Here is a 23,859-nt window from a genome sequence, read left to right on the forward strand (position 1 = left end):
ATCTTCTAAGATTCCTATAAACACTTATATCCACATATTCCTATTTCCCTTACCTCCATCCTTAAATAGAAGCTGAAATGGAACTTCTTTACTTACTAAAGATCAGCTCTTTATAGGGGGGGGGGGTATTTTATTTAAAACAGTTTAAATTTGCATAAAGGAAATGGTAAAAAAATAGAAGCACCTAATCACTTCTCTTTTTCACCTTAAAAATGTAATTGCATCGGTAGTTCTTTTGTTTCACTGGGGTTTGTTTCTTTGGTTCTTCATTTATGTTCTGTTGGGGCATTTTCTATTTCAGGGAAGGGGTGATTACAAATTAATTCTGATAGGAATTTTGGCTGAGAAGTCTAAATCACACTATGGTGTAGAGCCATAAACATTTCTCCGGACTTCCATAAGACTATGGCTTGACTTTGTTACAACAGTGTCCAAAAGAAAATGTGTCAGATTATGAGAAGTTGAAAAAGGCACCGAAAACATGGCATAGTTAAAGAGCTAATGTGGGCAGTGCTACTGATTAAGTATCTGAAGTGTACTTGGTGTTTATCTTTTCATGCTAACTTCATATGCAGCCACCGTAATAGGGCCATTTAGTGCCATCATGACTTTTCTTTTGATCCAGATGTCATATAAATTCAATTAATTTCAACAGTATCTAGGTCTTCAAAGACCATACGCTATCTCTGGGGAATGTCTGTGCAATCTACTTGCCAGCTGTGAAACCAGAGCTATGAACCAGCAATTTTCCGATTCACAGTTACAGCGTTTATGGCCTAATACCACCATCCACATGAAGGAAGAACACAGACCTGCTTCACTCAATGTTTGGTGGAAGGATGTAGGCTGTGCAATAATCTGAATGATCTTACATTAGGCTTGCTTCATTGTGCCCTACCATCCCTAAGGTGCTCTGCCCCAGTGTATTTTGTGTGAGAAATTAGAAGTATGCATCACAAAGTAAGTACATGTCTCCTTTTATTTTTATTTTTATTTAAAAAAATTTTTTTTTCAACGTTTTTTATTTAGTTTTGGGACAGAGAGAGACACAGCATGAACGGGGGAGGGGCAGAGAGAGAGAGGGAGACACAGAATCGGAAACAGGCTCCAGGCTCCGAGCCGTCAGCCCAGAGCCTGACGCGGGGCTCGAACTCACGGACCGCGAGATCGTGACCTGGCTGAAGTCGGACGCTTAACCGACTGCGCCACCCAGGCGCCCCAGTACATGTCTCCTTTTAAATGATTTATTGTGTTAATGTAACGTAAACAACTTCTCTCTACAATGCATATCCCTTATTAGAGAATCCAAATATCTTTCCTGTTGCAAAATACCCAATTTGTATCTGAAATGGTTAATTTTATGTGTCAACTGGGTTAAGAGATGTCCAGATGGCTAGTCAGACATTATGTCTGGATCTGTCTGTGAGGGAATTTCTGAAAGGGATTAGTATTTGCTTCAGTAGACTGGGAGATGGCCACTCATAGTGGTGAGGGAAACTCTCTTCACTCAGTCTGCTGATGGCCCCAATGGAACAAAAGATGAAAGAAGGACCGATTCCCTCTCTCTTCTTGAACTAGAGCATCTATCTTCTCCTGCCCTCAGGCATCAGTGATCCTGGATGACAGGCCAGGCCGTTGGACCCCGACTGAAATATACCACGAGTTTTCTGGTTCCTCAGCTTGCTGACAACAGACTGTGGACTTCTCAGCCTCTGTAGCCCTGTGAGCCAATTCCTGTGACAAATATCTTCACATATGTTTATATATCCTACTGCATTTTTTTTTCCTCTAATACAATATCTAAGCAAAGTTGAAGATGTCCTAGAACATTCACACTTGATGGATTTATTGTCAAGGGAAAGAAAAGTGGCTGGAGAGGACTGTGTATGCGCATTGGTGTTAAAGCAGGTGGTATGTGTATTCAGATCATAAAATGTAATCTAAGAGAAAACAAAGGTGAACAAAGGGCTGACCCAGATATTACTCAGTATCCTGTTTAGCACTTCCATTTTCTTGTGCAGTTTACTTTTTCCTTGATTTTTCCTATTGACTATGTCCTATTTAATGGAAAATCCAATTTTCACCCTCTCTCATTTTAGAAAGACTACATTAAATTCACTTTCCTCCAGCCTTGGACTGAATGAAATCCCCACTCTGAATCTAGCAGTTGTTAAAGGTGCACTAAGCCATCTAATGTATCTCATAAGGATTTTTAAGTACAAGAAGTTTTGGAATTGAAATAAAGGTAGCATCCACCTGATTTACCCATGGATGGTGGTTCCACTGGCAGTTTCCATTTTGTTTAGTGGTTCAGTGGTGTTACGGTTTGGTGTAAGTTGTGTTTTTACTACTCGTGGTTTTCTGCATTTTCAGTTTATATATTTACATATCTATATTAGACATACAGGTATATTTTAATTCAAAGAAGATCAGACTGATACAGTGGTGCCTTCTCATTGGTGTCAGATTTTTCTTTAAAAAATAATTAGATAAAAGGTCATGGGCAAATTCTTTATGAAAAGTAAAGATTTCCGATGCCGAAGTGTAGTGAGCATGTTAAGCCCTTGCCAAGGAATATATCATTTCTATTTAGCTCTTCCTAGATAAAGTGACTGTATTGAGTCTTCAGTGAACTCTGTTATTCTGGAGTAAAGGAGAAATGACTCAGAGGAAATATGTGAAGGGCATCTTGAAAAAGGGAATTGTAACTGCAACTTTTCAAACCTTTGCAAATTATAGTATTCTTCCCTACCTGGAATTCTGCTTTCTGTTCAAATTAAGTCGAAGGTGATTAGTAACCCTTACATTAGAAACTCTTCCCGTGATGACACTGTTAGCTTTGAGAGAAAATTAAGTTAAGTTAGGAAAAAGTTTAGTTTGATAAAACACAGTTGCAGAATTATAAGTCAGTGTCTGTATCGCTTTATTACGTGGAAAATGACTGGAAGGAAGCAGTATCCTAGCAGTGTTTCCGTTCAGGTTTTTCATACTGGAAATGTTAATTCATTTGTAAAAACTAGAGATATAGAACTATTACAAATCTTGATTTCAGCTCAGGTTCCCCTAAAATAGAAAAGCTGCCAGCGTGTCTATTTCTGATCCAAATGCGGAAAACCACAGTGCCATTTCTCAAAGGTAACAACCCCGCCATTGCTCTGCCTGAGGACTTTATTAGATTTAATACTGAGAGCTCACAGTCAGCTACTGCCAGTGAATCCCTTGAAAGCTGGAAACTTGGATTATCTTTTGTCTATATTTCTATTACACAGACTGTTGTTAACCTTCCATTCCCAACTTGAACCTACTTAATGGTGTTGCCAACCAGCAGCTGTACCTCTGAGGGCCTCCAGCAAAACAAAAGCTGTATTTCACATCTTAGGTGTAGTGTAGATTTCCAAGAAGAAAGGTAACCTGATCTTTTAACATTCTGTTTGTACTTGCAAAGTATAGCACATTTGCAATATGATATTCCTTCTGAGACATCACCATGTGGATTATTCTGCAACTTTCAGAGGTGATTGAAGTATTTCAAATTAGAGTCTTGAAATAAAGGAGCTCATGGCCAGGAGCATTATCACTTCACAGAGTGGAAAATGAGGTTTACTAGTTACTAAATCAATAGAAATAACAGGATTTGTATGAATAACTTAGGGACTCTTTATTGAAGCTTTTGTTTTCTTCATTCTTTTCCTTGCTTACTCCTAATTTAAAACATAGCAAGTATGGCTTCAACTTCACTCTTCATTATACAATGTCAATATTCTTGGTTTTTTATACATGACACATACACACAACACTGCTCCAGGTATACATAAGGGCATTGTAATTGCTTGCTTACATGTTAAACTAAAATACGTGCCTATTAGTTTTCTCATTTAGACACAGGTAAATGTGAAGGGAATAGTTCTCAAAATCAGAATGTCATCTCTGGATGAAAGTCATTTAACAGTCAGTTCTTTACTGTGCATCCCAGGGCTAAATGCTCTTATTAAATATCTAAGTCAGTACTTCACTATTGTTTCATTTTACTTTTTTAAGGTTTATTTATTCTTGACAGAGAGACAGAGACAGAAACAGACAGACACAGAATCTGAAGCAGGCTCCAGGCTGAGCTGTCAGCACAGTGCCCAACGCTGGGCTTGAACTCACAAACTGCAAGATCATGACCTGAGCCAAATTCAGACGCTTAACTGACTGAACCACCCAGGCACCCCAGGCCAGTACTTAGTCATTACTAATATTCTGATTAGTTACCACAAAATATTCTTGCATTGAAGCAAGAGTTTTGTTGCATAGAATTCAATGTTCTTATTCAACATCTAGAGATCATGATTAAGGAAATCCTCTACTCAGGATATATACTTAACATGAAAGAAACAGAAAAACAGAAAAATGATTACTCCCCATAACTTCTTAATGTCCTCAAACTTCTGAAATTTTTTTGTAGTGGCATTCCAGCTTACAAGTATCTTTCCAATGAATAGGATAATTCTTGGCTTTAATGTCATATTATCCCAAGCAAAAACTCAGGGAAGGCTACACATGCATAAATTAATCTGACCCGTAATTCACAGCCTTGACACTAGCTTCAGAAGGAAAACTCAGTATACACCCAAACCCTACCAGTCAAGTATGTGGAATGGTGACTAATGCTTTGCAAAATACAGAAATACTAACCATTCTTTTTTTTTTTTTTCTAGTATAGTTAACATACAGTGTTATGTTACTTTCAGGTGTACAATGTAGTGACTCAACAATTCTATACATTACTCAGCCTTCATCACCTTAAATATACTCTTATCCCCTTCACCTATTCCATTCCTTCCCCGATCCACTCCTCTCTGGTGACCATTAGTTGGTTCTCTGTAGTTAAGAGCATGTTTCTTGGTTTATCTCTTTTTCTCTGTTCATTTGTTTCTTCAATATTACGTATTAGTGAAATCATATGGTGATTTTGTCTTTTTTCGCTTAGGATTATACCCTCTAGATCCATCCATGTTATTGCTGGTAAGATTTCATTCTTTTTTATGGCTAATATTTCATTGTATACATACACCACATATTCTTGTTTTCTTTTTTAATTTTTTAAATGTTTATTTTTGAGAGAGACAGACTGTGAGCAGGGGAGGGGCAGAGAGAAAGGGAGACAAAGAATCTGAAGGAGGCTCCAGGCTCTCAGCTGTCAGCACAGAGCCTGATGCAGGGCTCGAACTCACAAACCATGAGATCATGACCTGAGCTGTAGTAAGACACTGAACCAACTGAGCCACTCAGGCGCCCCCATACACCACACATTGTTTATCCATTAATCTATGAAAGGACACTTGGGTTGCTTCCACAGTTTGGCTGTTGTAAACGATGCTGCAGTAAACACAGGAGTGCGTGTCTTTTCAAATTAGTGTTTTCATATTCTTTGGGTAAATACCCAGTAGTATAATTCCCAGAGCATACAGAACTCTATGTTTAATTTTTTGAGAAACCCCCATACTGTTTTCTACAGTGGCCACACCTGTTTTCACTACCACCAACAGTGCACAATGGTTCCTTTTTTTCCACATCCTTGTCAACACTTGTCTCTTGTGTTTTTCATTTTAGCCATTCTGACATGTGTGAGATGATATCTGTTGTGGATTAGATTGGCATTTCCCTGATGACGAGTGATGTTGAGCACCTTTTCATGTGTCAGTTGACCATGTGTATGTCTTCTTTGAAGAAATGTCTGTTCACGTCCTCTGGCCGTTTCTTAAACTGGATATTTGGGTGTTTTGGTGTTGAGTTGTATAACCTCTGTAAGTATTTTGCATACTAACCATTTATCAGATATGTCATTTGCAAATATCTTCTCCCATTCTGTAGGCTGTGTTTTAGTTTTATAGGCTGTTTCCTTTGCTATGCAGAAAGTTTCTATTTTGATGTAGCCCCAATAGTTTATTTTTGCTTTTGTTTCCCTTGCCTCAGGACACATATTTAAAAAGTGACTGCTGATATCAGAGACAGGACTGCCTCTGCTCTCTTCTCAGATTTTTACGGTTTCATGTCTCACATTTAGGTCTTTAGTCCATTTTTGAGTTTATTCTTGTGTATGGTATGAGAATTTTGTACACTTTCATTCTTTTGCATATAGCTGTCTAGTTTTCCCAATATTTGTTGAAAAGAATGTCTTTTTCCCATTGCTTATTTTTGCCTCCCTCATCAGAGATTGACCATGTAATTGTGGGGTTTTTTCTGGGCTCTCTTTTCTGCTCTATTGATCTATGTGTTTCTTTCTGAGCCAGTACCATACTGTTTTGATAACTAAAGCTTTGTATTACCTTGATACCTGACATTATGATACCTCCAGGTTCAGTCCTATTTTTAAGACTGTTTTGTATATTCAGGGTCTTTTGTGGTTCTACACAAATTTTGAGATTACTTGTTCTGATTCTGTGAAAAATTCTGTTGGTATTTTGATAAGGATTGCATTAAATCTGTAGATTGCTTTGGGCAGTAGAGACATTTTAACAATATTTGTTCTCTCAGGCCATGAGCATGGAATATCTTTCCATTTGTTTGTGTCATCTTCAATTTCTATCATCACTGTTTTATAGTTTTTCGGCTACAGGTCTTAGGATAAGTTTATTCCTAGGTATTTTATTATTTTTGGCACAACTGTAATGGGATTATTTTCCTTCTCATTCTGCTACTTCATTATTAGTGTATAGAAATGCAACGGATTTCTCTATATTGATTTTGTATCCTGCAACCTTACTGAATTCATTTATCAGTTGTAGTAGATATTCAAATCATGAAAAGAAAAAGCATAGACACTTAAAGCTGGAAGGAACCAAAATCAGTTCATCAGACTCCCATACTGTCTGCAAAAAGAAGGGGGAGGTCAAGTGACTTACAGCGTTAATACAGAGCCATAGTTAAACACATTCCACTTGCATTCTACTATCTAATTTAAAATTACTACATTGGATTTTACCAGTAAGATATCTGAATCCTTCTAGAAGGGCTGAGCTTGCTATTATTTGGCTAAGGCCATATTGGAAACGTCATGTGTCTGCTCAGCAGGGCCATTGCTAGAGAGAGCGCACATTTCTGGGACAATTTCCAGCCCTTTATAGTTAGTTCTTCACATACCCCAAACATTACTAAAGCAATTAACCTTGTTGAATCTTTTATTTAAATCACTGACTTGAAGCCTTTAATTTAAGCCAACAAAAAGTCCCTACAAAATGTCGGCAGTTTGTTTTGTGATAACTACAAAAGTACTATCTAGGCTTACAACTAGGTTATTGAGTCAATAAGCTTTTTCAAATAATTCATCAAATATTTATTGAATACCAATTATATTTGAAACAGGGTATCAACTGTCATTCAAGGCTGGGAAAGTACAACTTTTTTTCTCAAGAAGCTTTATTATGAATTACGTGAGTAACGGTAATGTATTGTATTCCAAACATTTGATTTGTCCTAAGAAAATAACATAAAGTGCTCCATGGTTTCAAAGTTCAAATCAACTGTGTTGTTTGAGGAAGATCAGGAAAGTCTCGAGAGATGAGATGATAATTGACTTTGTGCCTAGGTAGTTTATTAAATTGTAAACAGTGTTTTATATTGTTTTACAAAAGAACACATTTCAGTACAATAAAAAAACATAAGCAAAAACCAAAAATATGACATCTAAAATTCCATCATTCACAGAAATGGGTATGAATGATAACTGGTGCATGTTACTCCATACATTCATATGCATGATATACATTATATATCTTACATTTAAAAATAGTTTCATGAAATCAAATATTATCCAAGTAGAATATGGCTGTACATATTTAACTTAAAGAAACTATCTTTCTTTCAATGTATTTTAATGTCCAGGAAACAGAAAAATCGATCTTTCTATCTATAGCAGAGACTCTTCTAAATCTAATTGAGTGGTAGGAAGCTCCTGAAATGCCAAAATTGTGTTTTTATTTGTTATACAGGATGTAGTGATACTCAAGTTGCATTTTGGAGTTCTGCATCTCCCTATAAGAGAGGTCTTTTAATTAGTAATATAGTAGACATATAGAGTTTATTCATTTTAGTTCTTAATACCACAGTGAGTATATGGTAATTTATTCTTTTACTAATCAGTGCCTAGCATCAGGTTACTATATTCTCAGTAATTTACATCTGGGGATTTTTTATTTAATTTTTTTCTTAATGTTAGTATTATAATAGTCTGCATTAGCAAGTAATAAAATGCATTGCTTTATTAGAACTTCAATAAGGAGGGGCGCCTGGGTGGCTCAGTCGGTTAAGCGTCTGACTTCGGCTCAGGTCATGATCTCGCGGTCCGTGGGTTCGAGCCCTGCATCGGGCTCTGTGCCGACAGCTCAGAGCCTGGAGCCTGTTTCAGATTCTGTGTCTCCCTCTCTCTCTCTGACCCTCCCCCATTCATGCTCTGTCTCTCTCTGTCTCAAAAAGTAAATAAAAAAATTTTAGAAAAAGAACTTCAGTAAGGATAGAATACATCTTTATTTCCATATACGTAAACCAAAATAAAAGATTTTATCATATTTTTCTTCTTCTCAACGAAGTGCTAAATATTAAGATTTTAAATATATAGCTACCAGTTTACCAAAAGAAATTTTCCTACAATATGAGGGCCTGAAGATCTGTAAATATATTTAGTTAAGCCAATCATGATAATAGTACATATGTATTTATTCCTAGTGTGTGTTAGGAGTTGTGTTACTCAGTGCTAGAAACTTTGAAGATTCACAACTACCTAATGAGTAAGGTATTAATATTATTCCCATTTCATAGTTTAAGTGGCTGAAGCACAGAGATAGTGATTATTATGCACAAGGTTACCTAGGTGATGAGGGCGGGAACTGAGAGAGTAATCCAGGCCATTAGACACTATGCAATACTACTTCTTGTGAAATGAAACTATACTTATTCTTTTACCAAAGGAATATTTTCAGTGGAAAATTTTTTGAAAGATTTTTTTTATTCTTTATTTATTTTTGAGAGAGACAGAGGCAAAGACGGAGGGAGACACAGAATCCGAAGCAGGCTCCAGGCTCTGAGCACAGAGCCTGATGTGGGGCTCAAACTCACGGACCGTGAGATCATGACCTGAGACAAAGTGGGACGCTTAACCGACAGAGCCACCCAGGCACCCCTCAGTGGAAAATTTTTGTTCTTGGTTAAACATCTTTTACATATACCACTAGGTCCTACAAAGACGACACTGTAACTTTATGATTACACAGCTTTTAATGTTTAGATCAACACTTTTAAAAAATACTAGTTTCATGAAATGTTTAAATGTATGACTTGAGGAAAGCTATCCATAATAAAGTAATTTGATACTTTTGGGCTTAAAATTAATCTGGCTTCTGTACTATGCCAATTTTAGAGACTTTACATGTGAAATATACACTGTGACTCTTCAAGGGTAATAGAGTATGTCCAGTTTATCATATGAAACCCAAGCAAGGAATGGGTTTATTGAAACATTTAGGTAATTTTATTGCTTATCTTAAATATGCTACATGATAGTGGGTACTGGATACAGTATAGATCTGTTCTGTTTAGTAAGGATTTGGTTTGGGGTAAGGTAGACACCTCAGGGTTTCCATTGGTACTGGATTCGAGAGGTACATCAGTTTTCCTGGGCTAGAGATATTTAAAACAATCTTATAATATAACCATTTGGACACTCAAAACTGCATTACCAATTCTGCATATGCCATCTTGTGATTTTTTTTCCTAATCTGAGATACAGTGTGGTGCAGATCATACAGCTTAAAACATGTTGAAACTCAAATTCCAAATATCTACTAGAGAATATTTCTCATCTGTTTATTAGCAGAATGAAAATTTTCATTACCTGTGAACAATTTTCCATTAGAAGTCATTTACCATATTTTCATAATTTCAAACAGTGGTTCTCAAACTTTAGGGTGCACAGGAATCACCAAGAGGCCTTGTTAAAACACAGATTGCTTATTAGTAGATGTATGTTGGAGCCAGATAATTAGCATTTCTAGCACCACTGGAAGGTTCATCCTTGTGAAGAATGTATATGGCAGTCAATATTTGTGATCATCATATTATTTTGAAATATCATTCAAGACAAGATATTGTGACCCGTGGATTCCCAGATTACACAAATAAAAAGTTATTCAGTTAAATGCTGATATGGTATTTAAAAAACATTTTAGATTACCTCACACCACTAACTACTTTTCAAGCTAAGGTATGGAGGAGATTTGAATTACTTGGAAAATATCACACCTAGAATCAATTCTGTACTTAGTGTGGAATGCATTGTTGTTAAACCATGAGGTACAAAGCCTGAAACACAACTCTAGTCTCACCTGGATTTGTTAGTGATGACACAATAGATAGTCCACTCATCTGTTCACCACGATGCACGGTATGGAAAAGAAAGAGAAAGTGGTAAGTCAGTTACTAACTTTTTAGACAAGCTCCTTGAGTCAAACAGTGCTTCCAGATATATGGTCATGAAGAGCAGACTGCAGTGGAAAGGATTTGAAGGGCTGGATTTTATTGCTCATCGTTTCATGATTATGTCTACAGACAAATCATGTAAACTCGCAACATTTCAATCTATTCGTGAAATAAAAGGATTCTGTTGGATGAGCTCTAAAGTCTCCTGTATTTCTGAAATATACGGATTCTTTGCTTTTGCTCCTACAAATATTTCTCAATTCACTGGCTCAGAACACTGTGGTATTCTGACACTGGTAATGCTCGATTTTACTTATTTAGGAAAATTAATTAGGTGCTCTCTGCTTGTAGTAGCCATAACAAAAATCAATTGGAAGTCATTAACAGATCGTAATTACATTTAAGCAAGCTCTACTGTAATTCAATATTCATGTTAATAGAAACTTCTAATAAACTCTCTCATTAATTTCAGATTTAGAAATTATAATTATCACAGTTGTATCCACATATTTGCCCATAACAATACAGAAAGATAGCAAGCACAGTGGTTAAGTAGGTAAGAACAAAATATACATTTCTGAATATTTTCACTGAAGTCATATACTCTACAAATATACACATATCTAACTCTTTAGATTGCAAAACATAACGCTCACATGAAGCAATCTTAGAAAGAAAACTGTCCTCCCAAATGTCAGTTAATGTTTCATCAAGTGTAAAGATGATCTATATGTAAGGAAGAGTCATTAGAGTCCCAGAAGGAAACCAAATCATAAGCATATTCAGGTGACTGACCATGGAAGATGTTTTAGATTAGAGTCAGAACCTCAAGTCCAAATTAAATACTTAGCTTAAAGAAACACTCATCAATCTGCAGTTAGCATGAATATGACCCACAATCCAGAGAAAAAAAGGCTGTTGATATGCATGTGGACCATAAGTCTAAAAACGATGCTTTCTAAAAGAGCAAAATGACAGCACCAGATAAAAGAGCAAAAGGACAGACTTTCTTTAACTCAAGAAATTCTACTTAGAGCAAAAATTCCACAACAAAACCAATTTATCAAACAGGAAGACCTGAGAGAAGCATTTTGATTTTAAAGCTGAAATGAGGTTCCTTGCAGGATATATTTATTATTTTGATCAAGTCTTCCAGCCATGTGCTTTTGAGATACTCTGCTAATATAATATTCTTTACGTTTTGATTTTGGTAGTATATTATTATTCTCTTGTCACTGGTGTTTCAATATACATGGTTCTCTTCTGATTAGTGATTCCTTTTAACATGTAATTAAACTCAAAGAAAACAACAGACTTAAAGCTTAGTTATAATACAAACCTACAAACTTGGTAAAAACTATATCCAATGACATAGTGTGAGACATCTTTTGCGTGTCAGCCATAGGGGAAGAAATGATAGGCAGTTTCAAAATGCTAAAATGTGTAAGAACAGGAAGAGAACTCTATCATAACCTATTGTAAAAGAGAAATCTGATTAGTATCCACATTCACTAAATAAAAATGTATATTCTAAATACATATAATATGGTGTGTTACCAACTAAAATAGATAACTGACCAATGAAAACAGTATAATTTTAAAACAGTAAGAATAAAGAGCGTTTCATACACCAGATGTCGTCTTGTTGATGGAGAACTTTTAGAATCAGCATAGGTAATGAAAACAAATGGCACAGGAATTGAAATCGATATAATTTGTGAAGCAAATATGAAGACAGAGATAAATTACTGAAAGAGGAATAAAAGTAAGCTCATCAACACTCTCTAACTCCTGTAAGGAAACAAATCAGGAATGTGAATGGTGTTTATGACTATTTTTTAAATGATCCACAGTAAAGGGTAAATAAAGGAGGTTACTAGGAATTCAAAGAAATGAACAAATGCAGAATGCAAAATCTTGCCAAGAAAATAGACTCAGAAACACTATACATACAATTCTGGGATAAAGAAATACTTATTCAAACTCGTCATGATGGAGATTAATGACACATTACTGATGGAGAATAATGGGTGGAAATATTGAGTTGAACTCAGAGAAAGGCAAAAATCTAGGTCAGGTTGTCACACAAAGTAAGGAGATTTGCTAGAGGACAAAGCTGTAAAATGTTGTCTAAAATGTCAGTGAATAAAATATGTGCATCTTTCTTTTGCTTAATTAAAATAATTATGACATGAACTTTGATTCATGGATAGTTTTTGAGTCTCTGTAATTGAACTTAAATTTTTAAAACACACTAACATTCTATCTACAGCGATGGATGGATAATGTGGTAGTTGTCCAGTACAAAATCGACCCCTACTTCCCAGGAAAGGTCTACAACAAGCAGAGTATCACCAGCCAAATTTGTCCCAGTAGCTCTGTTACTCAAATTAAAGCTACAGTTTTGTATACACATACCCCATACAAAGGCAGTTAGAATGACCCAATCAGAATTTGGGTACTTTTCAAACTGGAACAGGGGAAAGTTACTTCCTTTTAGCAGGCAGGAGCAGGTCAATGTAAATACCTAGTCAACTAGTAGGCTTATTTCCGGATGCATTCCTAAGATTGTGTTTGGAGAAATTAAGCTAAGCGAGACAACAAAAGAAATTTAGAAGTGAACAGGAGAAGAAAAAGAGATCACTCCAAAAGTTCGGTTGTTGGACAACTACTGTGTTGATTTCATTTACAATTTGGCTTAAGGGAGAGTGGGCTTGCAACAACAAAATGTAATCAATAACACACCATGGAGCACTGAATCCCTTTTACCATAAGATTATAATATGGGTAAAAATGCTCTCAAAATTATCCCAGAAGTTTTACTTCTAACAGTATGTGGGAAACCCCAAGTATTTGGAAATTAAATCACACATTCTAAGTAATCTACTGTCAGAGATCACAAACACAAAAATCTAGTATGTTTAACTGAATGATGATAAGTAGACAACATAAAAACTTTCAGAATACATATAGTACCTACAGGAAAATTTGTAACTTTGAAAGATTATATTTAAAAGGAAATAAAAATACATAAATATAAATATCTATTTTTCCCAATGCAGAGATACAAGAGCAAATTAAACTCAAAATAAGAATAAGGAAGGAAATAATTTAAGAACAGAAAACAAATAAAAATAGAGAAATATTAAAGGAAATACATAAAACTTAAAGTTGTTTGGAAAAGATGAATAGATTGATAAATAACTAGCAAGGATGATCAAGTAAAGAGGAGAGACAGAATTGCTCACTTCAGAACAAACTAGAGACATCACAATGTTACAGACATTAAAATAATAAAAATGAAGTTGTCAAAAAAAACCTATTTGAATAAACTTGACAACACAGAACATTAAAAAGTAATTTGTAATTAAAAATATTTTCACAAAGAATTCTCTAGCTCCAGATGATTTCACTGGTAAATTTTATCAAACTTTTAAAGAAGGACAAGGATCAATTCTACTCAAACTCTTTGAAGAAATAAAGGAGATTGAAATTTTTTTCAATTCATATTCTGAGGCCAGTATCATAGTGACTGCGAAAATAGAAGTGGATATTAACAAAGTGGATATTATACAGAATAGTATATCTCATGGACACAGAAACAAAACTCCCTAACAGAAGATGACCAAATATAATTCAAAAATATAAAAAAAGGATAAGCATCCATAACCAGTGTAGGTTTACTGTAGGAATGCAAGGTTGCTACAACATTAAAAAATCACATCTAGGGGGCACCTGGGTGGCTGAGTCGATTAAACGTCTGACTCTTGATTTCAGCTCAGGTCATGATCTCACAGTTTGTGAGTTCGAGCCTCATGTTGGGCTCCGGGCTGATGGCACAGAACCTGCTCTTACTTCTGTCTGCCTCTTCCCTGCTTGCCTTCTCATCTCTGTCTCAAAAATAAATATTTTTTTTTTTAAAAATTTTTTTTTTTCAACATTTTTTATTTATTTTTGGGACAGAGAGAGACAGAGCATGAACGGGGGAGGGGCAGAGAGAGAGGGAGACACAGAATCGGAAACAGGCTCCAGGCTCTGAGCCATCGGCCCAGATGGCTCGAACTCACGGACCGCGAGATCGTGGGGCTCGAACTCACGGACCGCGAGATCGTGACCTGGCTGAAGTCGGACGCTTAACCGACTGCGCCACCCAGGCGCCCCAAAAATAAATATTTTTTAAAAATACTTAAAAAATCCAATCTTTTAATTTGCCATATTACCAAGATGAAAACAAAAACAAAAACATAAAAACAAAACAAAGACATAATCATTTCAACAGGTACAAAAAAGCATTTGCTAAATTCAAAATCTATTCATGGTAGAATTTATTAGCAAATTAGGTACAGAAGAGAATTTCCTCAGCCTGATTTAGGGCATGCACAAAATGCCTACAGCTAACATTTATTTGTGGAAAATTACGAAACATGCTTTCTAGCTATACATTAAGCAAGGACATTCAACTCTCAATTATGTCACTGTAGAAAACAAAAATGCAAGAAACACAAACATAAACTGTCCATTTCTTACCAAAACTTTAAAAAGAGATTCAATTAGGTTTCACAATTTACTGACTGGTTCTCAACATCCATTTCCTTTCTCAATTTGTATAAAGGAAAAGTAAGTATGCAGGGAAACATCTCTAGGACAGAAGCAGTTTGATAGGGATTTTGGGAAATGTAAGAGTGAGATGCGTTTTTTTTAATATCAAAATTTATTGATTGAATAAGATTTATTGTCAAAGAACAAATTTTATAAATATACTTGTAAGCACATTTTTGTTCATATAGGAGTAGATTCTTACACAGTAAAGACTTCTCATGAATTTTGCTTCACTATTGAAGCATTGAATATGCTTGAAATATTTTGATATTTTACAGATCACATAATCCTGATATTATTTCCAGCATAATTACACAACTTGGAAATTCACTTTCAGAGCTACTCATATTAGCATTCACAGACGGAATAGAAGAAGAACCAATATATACGATGAATAAAGTTAGAAAAATTTAGTATCATATATTTCATCTGAAATATGTATTTTTAAAAACCATGGTAAATTAAAATTAATAAACCTAGGAAAAATATCTTGAAGAAAGAGAATGTTTTGGCAAGTGACAAGTCAGAGTATTTCAGTAATAGGGAACAGTTAAAACCATCCATTATGTTTTCATTAAATTTCCATTCAGTGTAAGAAGGTAGTAATCACTACAAGGGATACAAATAAAGATAAGACACAGCTTCTACACTACACTGGTTTTCTCTTATTCACTGGAATATTTGCAAACATCAATCATGGTGCCCAACTAATTAGGACAAGTTGCCACCAAAAATGACAATTGCAGCAATATCACATTTCATAACTATTATATTACACAGATTTTATATGAGGATTATGGAAGAGGAAGAGGTGAAAATAAAGTCATAAAGCTACAATATAAAAATTTATGTAAGATAAAACATCAGATAAAATTTTGTTTTCACAAACTGCTGAGTTTATTGAAGGCAGGAATAACCTATTCTATAACTCATCAAAAGGACCATTGAAGAATGCTTAATTATAAGACTGAAAGAATAGAAAAAGTATGCGTATTGCTTTCACATAGATTCTTTGAAATGTGGTTTTTAAAAGATGAACTTTGAAGTGCTTAAACGGTGGTTTGCTGACCCTTTGGTTACTTTCATCCTTCACTTTTATAGGCTATATTGATTCAAATACTGGAAGACTATAATGGTAAAAAACAAAAATACACACCAACCCAATAAATCAATAATACTGATATTCAAGCAATATTACATATTATTAAAATAATCTCATGTATTTCATCAAAGAAAATTAAAGTTCTCTAATACTTAAAATATATGTGTGACTCATCTATGTGTACATGCATATTATGTAAGTATACGAATAGATAAATACTTGGGCAATATTACAACAGAGACACAATTGACAAATCGAGAGAAGTTTTATTAAATTTTTTTGATGGACAAAAGTTCTTATATTGATACAATGCTCATTAATTCATTTGACAAATGTTTATTAAATACCTACTGTGTATTAAGTGTTGTATTATACATTGGTTACACATTGTCCATGGGTGTCTGGGTGGCTCAGTCAGTTAAGCATCCAACTCTTTATTTCAACTCAGGCCATGATCTCACAGTCCATGAGATTCAACCTTGCACTGGGCTCTGCACTGTCTTCGAGGGCTGGTTTAGTGCTGATGAATTTCTTTAATTTTGTTTGTCTGGAAAACTCTTTCTCTCTCCTATTTTGAATGATAGCCTTGCTGGATAAAGTATTCTGGGTTCCCAGGTTTTTTGTTTGTTTGTTTTTGTTTTTCTTTAAGCGGTTTGAGTTTATCATACAGATCTCTTCTGGCCTTCAAACTTTTGACTGAATCAGTTGATAGCTCTATGGGGTTTCCCTTGAATGTAACTCTTTCTTCGTGATGTGTTTGAAACTCTCCTTATCACTATGTGTCCTGGTATGGACCTACTTTGGTTGATTTTGTCAGGGGATCTCTCTGCCTCCTAGATCTGGAATTCTGTTTATTTTCCCAGATTCTGGAAGTTTTTGGCTATTATTTCTTTATATAAATTTTCTGCCCCATTTTCTCTCTTTTCTCCTTCTGGTATCCCTGCAATGCAAATGTTATTACACTAGATGGTGTCCCCGAGTTCTCTTACTCAATTTTTATTTTTTGAGTTTTTATTTTTTCTCTTCCTTTTCAGTTTGATTTCTTTGCCTTACTCTGTCCTCCAAGTGACTGATGTGTTCTTCTGCTCCCTTTATTCTACTATGTATTCCCTACATTTTTAATTGCCATTATGGAGTTCTTCATCTCGGATTGGTTATTTTGTTTTGTTTTCTCTTTGTTGAGGGTCGCATTGAGGTATTCCACTCTTTTCTCAATTCCAGTGAATATCTTAATGACCATTTCTTTAAATTCTCTATCAGGCATATTCCTTATCTCCATTTTGTTTAGCTCTCTTGCTGTGATTTTGTCCTGTTCTTTCATTTGGGACATATTGTTCTCTCCCCTCATTTTGACTAACCCTGTGTCTATTTTTATGTGTTAGGAAAGTTAGCTAAGTGTCCTTCTCTTGGAAGCAGTGGCCTTATGAAGAGGAAGCCCTGTGCTGGCCTGCAGTGCAGTGTACCCTAATCACACAAACCTGGCACCTCAGGAATGTCTCCTCTGTGTGTTGTGTGCACGCTAAACTTGTGGCTGAGCCACTTCTGCTTTTAGACCATTCGTCTTAAATGGCTCTCTTTTTATTGTGGGCAGAGTTTGATCCCCTTGTTGTGGGCCACTCTGGGACCACACTGGGCTTGAGTTGTCAGACCAGGTGTTTGCCAGAGATGCAGTAGCACTGAACTGCAGGGTACTTTACCTGAGGTGCTTTCTGAGAAGCTTGTGTTGTTGGGCGGGTCCTGCAGTCTGACTAGATGTCTGCCCCAACACATTGCTGGGACTGCCGTGGGACTAGAATTTAAGCCTCTTGAAAGCGGGAGCCCTTTTTTTATTTTCATTTTTTATTTTGATAGAGAAATGATTAGAGTCAAGCAGGGGAGGGGGAGAGGGAGAATCCCAAGCAGGCTGTGTGTTGTCAGAGCAGAGCCCTATGCAGGGCTCGAGCTCACGAACCACAGAGCACGACCTGAGCCCAAATCAAGAGTCGGACGCTTTGTGTGTGTGATTTCTACCTTGACAATGGATTACTTAGAATGTTATTTAATTTCCAAATACTTGGGGTTTCATACATACATTCAGAAGTACAATTTCTGGGATAGTTTTGAGAGCTACCATGCTCAGTATGCTATATGCATGTTTTATATAAACCTAATGGTAACCACAAATCAAAAGCCAGCAAAAACAAAGAGAAAGGAATCTTTATCACTAAAGGAAATCAGCGAACCATCGAAGCAAAAGCAAGGCAAGAAAGGAACAGGGAAGAACTACAAAAACAACCATGAAACAGTTAATAAAAGGGCAGTAAGTAATACCTGTCAATAATTACTTTGAATGTAAATGGACTAAATGTTCCATCAAAAGACACAGGGTGACAGAATGGATAAATAAGCAAGACCCATCTATACGCTGCCTCCAAGAGACTCGTTTCAGACTTAAAGACAAAGGTAGATTGAAAGTTAAGGGATAGTAAAATAGAAATAGAAAGTAAAAGAAAGCCAGGGTAGCAATACTTATATTGACAAAACTGACTTGAAAACAAGACTGTAACAGGACACAAAGAAGAACAGTATGTAATCATAAGTGGAACAATCCAACAAGATAATATACCAATTGTAAATATTTATGCACCCAACACAAAGGCACCCAAATACATAAAGCAGCTAATAACAAATATAAAGGAAGTAATCAATAGTAATACAATAATAGTAGTGGACTACAATAGCCCACTAAAATCACTGGATAGTTCATCCCAACAAAATCAACAAGCAAACATTGGCTTTGAATGACACACTGGAACAGATTGATCTAACAAATATATTCAGAGCATTCCTACCTAAACCAGCAGAATACACACTCTTTTCAAGTGCACATGGAACATTCTCCATATTAGATCACATAGTAGGGCCAAAAACAAGTCTCAACAAATTCAAAAAGATTGAAGTCGTATAACATGCATATTTTCTGACCACAATGCTATGCAACTAGAAATCAGCTTTAAGAAAAAAATCTGGGAAGAACCCAAATACATGGAGGTTAAACAACATGCTACTGAACAATGAATAGCTCAACCAAGAAATCAAAAAGAAAATTAAAAAATACAGGGAGACAAGTGGAAATTAAAACACAACAGTCCAAAACCTCTGAGATGAAGGAAAAGCAGGACTAAGAACCAAGTATATAGCAATACAGGGCTACTTCAAAAAGCAAGAAAAATCTCAAATAATCTAACCTTACACCCAAAGGAGCTGAAAAAGCAACAACAAAGCCCAACGCCAATAGAAGGAAGACAATAATAAATATTAGAGCAGAAATAAATGATACAGAAACTTAAAAAACATAATAGAACAGATCCAAGAAACCATGAACTGGTTCTCTGAAAAAAAAAAAATCAAGAAAATTGATAAACCCCTAGCACGACTTATCAAAAAGAGAAAAGACACAAATAAATAAAAACACAAATGAAAGAGGAGAAATAAGAACCAACACCACAAAAATACAATCTTATGAATATGAGAGAGTATTATGACAAAATGTATTCCAACATGTTGGAAGACCTAGAAGAAATGGATCAATTCCTAGAAACATATAAATACCAACTGAAACAGGAAGAAATAGGAAACTTAAACAGAAAGGCAACAGCCAGTAATCAAAAACCTCCCAAATCCAGAGCCAGATGGTTTCATAGGTGAATTCTGCCAAACATTTCAAGAGTTAATACCTACTCTTCTCAAACTATTCAAAAAAAAAAAATTGAAAAGGAAGGAAAACTTCCAAATTCATTCTGTGAGGCTAGCATTACCTTGAGACCCAAATCAGAAAGACTCCTCTAAAAAAGACAACTACAGCCCAATATCCCTGATAAATATGGATGCAAAAATTCTCAATAAAATGCTAGCACACCAAATCCAACAATACATTAAAAAAATCATTCACCACAATCAAGTAGGATTTATTCCTGGGTTGCAAGAGGGGTTCAATATTTGCAAGTCAATCAATGTGATACACCACATTAATAAAGAAAACACTAAGAAACATGATCATTTCAAAATATGCAGAAAAAGCATTCAAGAAAGACAATATCCATTCATGATAAAAATCTTCAACAAAGTAGGTTTAGGGGGAATATACTTCAACATAATAAAGGTCATATATGAAAAAACCCACAGCTAATATCATCCTCAATGGGGAAAAAAAGATTTTCTTCTAAAGTCAGGCACAAGACAGGGAAGTCCACTCTCACCACTGTTATATAACATAGTACTGGAAGTTATAGTCACAGGAATCAGACAACAAAAAGAAATAAAAGGCATGCAAATCAGCAAGGAAGAAGTAAAACCCTCACTATTTGCAGACGACACGATACTTTTTATAGAAAACCCAAAAGACCCAACAAAAATTGTTAGAATTCATATACAAATCATTAAAGTCATAGAATACAAAATCATTGTGCAGAAATCATTCATGTATCTATTCACCAATAATGAAGCAACAGAAAGAGAAATTAAGGAATCAACCCCATGTATAGTTGTACCCAAAACAATAAGATACCTAGGAATAAACCTAAACACAGAAGTAAAAGACTTGTACTCTGAAAGTTATAAAACACTGATGAAAGAAACTGAAGATGACACAAAGAAATGGAAAGACATTCCATGCTCATGGATTGGAAGAAAATACTTTGTTAAAATGTCTACACTACCCAAAACAATGTACACATTTAATGCAATCTCCATTGATACACAAATAGCATTTTTCAGAGGTAGAACAATCCTAAAATTTGTATGGAACCACAGAAAAGCCCAAATAGGCAAGACAAATTTGAAAAGGCAAAGCAAAGCTGGAGACATCACAATTCTGGACTTAAAATTATATTACAGCTGTAGTGATCAAAACAGTATGGTACTGGCACAAAAACTAACACACAGATCAATAGAACAGAAGAGAGAACCCAGATATAAATCCACAACAGTATGGTCAATTAATCTTCCACCAAGCAGGAAAGAATATCCAACGGGAAAAATAGTTGCTTCAAAAATGGTATTGGGACAGTGATTGGGTTTATCAAAACTGGACAGCAACATGCAAAAAGAATGAAACTGGACCACTTTCTTACATCATGCACATATACACAAAACTTCAAAATGGATTCAATACTTAAATGTAAGACATGAAACCATAAAAATCATAGAGAAAAACACAGGCAGTGACTTCTTTGACACTGGCAATGGCAATTTCTTTGTAGTTATGTCTCCTAAGGCAAGGAAAACAAAAGCAAAAATAAACTATTAGGACTTCATCAAAATAAAAACCTTCTGTATAGCAAAACTAAAACTAAAAGGCAACCTATCGAATGGGAGAAGATATTTGTGAATGACGTATCTGACAAAGGAATAGTATCTAAATTATATAAAGAACTAATAATTCTCAATATCCATAAAACAAATAATTCAATTAAAGACTAGGCAGAAGGTATGAATAGACATTTTTTCCAAAGAAGACATGCCGATGGCTAACAGACACATGAAATGATGCACAACATCACTGATTATCAGGGAAATGCAAATCAAAATCACAATGAGATATCACCTCACACCTGTCAGAATGACTAAAATCAACAACACAAGAAAGAAGGGTTGGTGAGGATGCAGAGAAAGGGGAACGCTTTTGCACCGTTGGTGGAAATGCAAACTGGTGTAGCCACTTCAGAAAACAGTATAAAGGTTCTCAAAAAGTTAAAAATAGAACTACCCTATGATCCGGCATTTGCATTTATCCAGCATTTGGGTATTTAACCAAAGAACACAAAAATACCAATTCAAAGGGATCCATGCACCCTGATGCTGATAGCAATACCTACAATAACCAAATTATGGAAACAGTCCAAGTGTGCATTCACTGGTGGATACATAAATCTACACACACACACACACACACACACACACGTGCATGTCCACACACACCCAATGAAATATTACCCAGCCATTTTAAAGAATAAAATCTTGCCACTAAAAAGAATGAAATCTTGCCATTTGCAACAACATGGAAGGAGCCACAGAGTATAATGCTAAGTGAAATAAGTCAGTTAGAGAAAGACAAATACCATATGATTTACCTCCTATGTGGAATTTAAAAAACAACACAAACAAACATAGGGGGAAAAAAAGAGAGAGAGAAGCAAAGAAACAGACTCTTGGGAACAAACTAATGTTTACCAGAGGGGAACGGGATGGGGGGATTAAACAGGTATTGAAGATTAAGGAGTGCACTTTTTGCGATGAGTACTCGGTATTGTATGGAACTGTTGGATCAATACACTGTACACCTCAAACGAGTATCCCACTGTATGTTAACTAACTAGAATTTATTTTTTTAGCATTTATTTATTTTTGAGAGACAGAGAGAGAGCATGAGCGGGGGAGGAGCAGAGAGAGAGGGAGACACAGAATCTGAAACAGGCTTCAGGCTCTGAGCTGTCAGCACAGAGCCTGATGCGGGGCTCGGACTCACAAACCGCGAGTTCATGACCTAAGCTGAAGTCGGATGCTCAACCGACTGAGCCACCCAGGCGCCCCTAACTAATTAGAATTTAAATAAAAGCTTAAAAAAACCCACTAAAGAACAGTTCAGAGAAACCAGGCACTGTTTCTTTAAAAATATCAACAAAATTGATAAACCTTTACGCATAATTATAAACAGAGAGAGAAATCAAATTAAAAAAATCACAAATAAAAGAGGAGAAATAATAACCAACAAGACAGACATACAAGAGATTATGGTAATATTATGAAAAATTGTACACCCACAAATTGAACAGCCTGGAAGAAATGGATAACTCCTCAAAACATACAACCTCGCAAAACTGAACTAGGAAGAAACAGAAAATATGAACGTATCAATACTAGCAGTGAAATTAAATCAGTAATTGAAACACTTCCAACAAATCAAAGTCCAGGGCTAGATAGATTCACAGGTAACTTCTACCAAACACTTAAAGAAAAATTAATACCTATTCTTCTCAAACTATTCCAAAAAATGAAAGGAAGAAAACTTCCAAATTTGTTCTACAAGGCATACATTACTATGATATCAAAACCAGATAAACACACTACAAAAAAAAGAGAGCTATAGGCCAATATCTCAGATGAATATAGATGAAAGTACCCTCAACAAAATACTAGCAGAACGAATCCAGTAGTACATTTAAAAACAATCATCCACCAGGATCAAGTGGGATTTATTCCTGGCATACAAATATGGTCAATATTTAAAATCAATTAATATGATAACATTGCATAAATACAAAAAAGGTTAGAAACCATATAATATTTTCAGTAGATACAGAAAAAAATTGACAAAGTACAAAATACATTCATGATTAAAAGAAACTCTCAACAAAGTAGGTTTACAGGAAACATACTTCAACATGATAGAGATCATATATGAAAAACTCTCAGATAACATTTTACTCAATGGTAAAAACCGAGAGCTTTACCCCTAAGGTCAGGAACAAGACAAGGATGTCCACTGTCACCACTTTTATGCAACATAGTACTAGATGTCTTAGCCTTAGCAATCAAAGAAAAAGAAACAAAAAGCATCCAAATTGCCAAGAAGTAAAACTTTCACAACTTGCAGATGATATGCTACTATATATAGAAAACCTGAAAGACTCCACCAAAAAAAAAAAAATACTAGAACTTATAAA

The 23,859-nt window shown here is 35.4% G+C and overlaps 1 long non-coding RNA gene across 1 annotated transcript in view; it reads right to left on the reverse strand.

The window, feature by feature from the left end:
- The window catches only part of LOC131506373 (uncharacterized), a 109,172-nt gene that overhangs the window by 16,256 nt on the left and 69,057 nt on the right, over positions 1-23,859 (reverse strand). Inside the window, exon 3 of the long non-coding RNA XR_009258899.1 lies at positions 10,362-10,401. This is a non-coding gene — a long non-coding RNA (uncharacterized LOC131506373). The remainder of the gene's footprint in view (positions 1-10,361; positions 10,402-23,859) is intronic.

The sequence above is a fragment of the Neofelis nebulosa genome, chromosome 3 (assembly GCF_028018385.1).
Source record: "Neofelis nebulosa isolate mNeoNeb1 chromosome 3, mNeoNeb1.pri, whole genome shotgun sequence".
NCBI lineage: Eukaryota > Metazoa > Chordata > Mammalia > Carnivora > Felidae > Neofelis > Neofelis nebulosa.